This window comes from Catharus ustulatus, chromosome 4 (assembly GCF_009819885.2).
Source record: "Catharus ustulatus isolate bCatUst1 chromosome 4, bCatUst1.pri.v2, whole genome shotgun sequence".
NCBI classification, from domain to species: Eukaryota; Metazoa; Chordata; class Aves; order Passeriformes; family Turdidae; genus Catharus; species Catharus ustulatus.
Window position 1 is genome coordinate 22,957,329 of NC_046224.1, and position 2,909 is coordinate 22,960,237.

Here is a 2,909-nt window from a genome sequence, read left to right on the forward strand (position 1 = left end):
AGAGACACTTCAACTCTCTCCCATTCACTCCTGCTGCTGTTCGCAATCTTAGGTTTCTGAGGACCTTGCCCACGGGAAGGAAGAGGGTTCCTTTAGGCAATCAGGATGTTCCCTGGGTGGTCTCCAAGTGTCTTGACTCGGGCAGGCCCAAAAGAGCCCAAAGTCTCAGCCCGATGTTTCAGCGCGGCACAGAGCCCGCACTGTCACACAAGACCCTCAGCCTTTGCGGCCTGCCGTTTTTCCTGCCCCTTGTCCCCGTCAGTGCTGGGGCTGCAGGGCACACCTGCCCTGACGCAGGAGCCTCGGTGAGGGCTGCGGGGAGTCAGCTCGGAGGATTGCGGGGAGCTGTGGGAGCCCGGCAGGTGCCGCAGCAGGAGGCTGAGCTGCTCCTCACCCTGCTGAGCTCCGCCCGAGCGTGGCCGGCCCCGCTGTGCTGGGCCCGCTGTGCCGGCCCCGCCGGGCCCTGGGGCGGGCGCGGCCCGGACGGGGCGGTGCGCGCTGCGGCAGCGCCACCTCACGGCGCCGCGGGAGGGAGGGCGCGGCCCGGCCCGGCCCGGCCGCCATTTGCGGCACCGCGGGGGCCGTGAGGGGACAGCGGGCGCTCCCTGCCCGCGCCCCCAGACCATGCCACAGCACTGGGGCTGGGCCCCGCAGTACTACTGCCGCCTTAGGACTTGGTGAAGCCAGCCTTGCTTTCAGGATAAAGATTTGGAACGGCAGCTTATCCCGGGGCTGCAAGCGGCGTGCGGGAGCAGGACACGGAGCAACCATGGCTTGATAGACTGAGGCAGTATGCGAACTTAGCAGAAAATGAGGTTACTTCTCCTCAAATTATTTTACACCCTCTAAAGCTTTAGGAACAAATAAGCAATCAGCAGCATAAGACGACTGCACGAGCGACATGGAAGGCTGAAGCAGCGGCTGCCTGGGAGCCACCCATGCCCTCCTCCAGCACAGGTGGTCGAGCAGCACCAGCACAAGGCGCAGCCACAGCGCAAAGCCTGGCCAGGGCGGCCACTGCCACCGTGGAACACGCACGGGGTCTGCCTCAAAACCTTGCTCCTCCAGCCTTCAGCCGCAGGTAGGGCGGGTGCTGAGCCTGCTCTTGCAAGCTGGAAGCGTTTTTCAGGAATAAAGCATACAAGAGGCAGTATGGATCATAAAAACTGTGATCTGGCACATGGGGATAAGGTACACGAACTCACCTCTTGCCACATCGGGAATACTGCCAGCAACTTTCCACTCTACCGCCCAAGCCAGCTTCTTTCACCTCCTCTCCTTTCCTTATGGAAGGAAGGCTAGTCCCACATTACTCTTTTGCAATTATTTCCCAGGGACACTCCACCCACCTGAGCACAAGTCTATCATAGCCATACCATCAGCTTCTGGCTTTACTCTCTTATTGTCAGTTTGCTTTCAATTGCCTCAGAAGCCTAAGACATTTTCTCAATGATCACAGCCAAGAGGAAGCAAAAGCCCCATGGTGTTGGGTGGAGGCAGCTCTTGCCCATTTCTCAACCACAGCATTCCACTGCTGCTACAGAGTGCTACAAACCCAACTGGAGACAGATCCTTTCTGCTCTTCCGTGGATCTGGTGTAGCCAGCAGGAGCAAAAATGAGTACTAGTGTATCTAAAGTCCCAAGATCAGCAGTTCTTCCCAATACACAAGAAGGAGGCTGAGTAAGCAGTTGCCATTTTTCAGATCACTACTAGCTGCAACATTTCCCAAAGGGAACTAGTAGTATAATGTGCAGAGTTAGTACATTTATAAACTCACTCCCCACCCACCCAAGAGAACATTCAAGCTCCCTGAAAAGAAGGCAGTGTAACAAATATTGGTGCTGCTGCCAGCTGATATCCCTCCCAACAAGAAAAAAATGCCAAATATCCTCCACTATGTTAAGGCCATGTAACACTAGAAGGATACATCCACCACAATCTTGCATCCACTCACTTTCTAGGGCAAATCCTTGGCCTGACCATGTCAAGTCCTTGGCCTTTAGTAGGTGGTAGAGGTCAGGCCCCTCCCTCTAAAGAGGAAGATTTTTTGCTCTCATAAACAAATTGCCTGGGCCACTAATCCTGCCATGGCTCTGGAAGACAGCCAGAGATAAACAACTCACTGACATTTAGTTTGTTCCTTGCTACCACCCTGCATCACTAATCATACAAGATACATTTTACAAAAGTGAAGATCCAACAAAGATCCTTACTGCAGTTTATTTAGAGAGTATACTGAAGCACCAGTGATCTTGTCTACCTTGAAAGCATGTGTGAGATGCAGTGAATATATAGAAGACATAAATTTCTTACCAGGTTGATCTTCAACTACCAGCTTCTGTAAAACAAAACCAAAAAAACCCATCCACCAATGAAAAAAAACAAACAATTACCAACCGAAACCCTCAACATATCAATCAACCAACTAACTGAAGTTTAGTTTAAAAAAAGGAAATGACAAAGTACAGAGAAAGCTATCCTCATGGACAAAACTTATTTATTCAGAACCTTACTTCTTCCCATGAAAGAAAGTAAAATTCTGATTATTTTGTGGATGTTCTCAGCCCCAGTGTAACAGACAAAGCACAGTCCAAGTGTCTGTGGCTCACTTGTTCTCAGATTACTCCCCCTACCTGAGAGAGTTCAACCAAGAGTCACTGCACAACAAACACAGAACCTTGTAATGCTTTTGAAATCACTTAGTCCAGAAAGTAAAAGCAGGGAACTGTATACCTGCTACCAGAACACTTAACACATGGGAAATGCACAGCAAGAAGCTGCTCCCAAAAGGTGGTCAGCTGCTTTAGTGTCTACCAACTTCACTGCAAATTGCAGATGTAATGCTGGCAGTGGAGCTGTACACCACACAGTATGCTGTCTAGAGAACAAAATTACTGGATCTCAGCA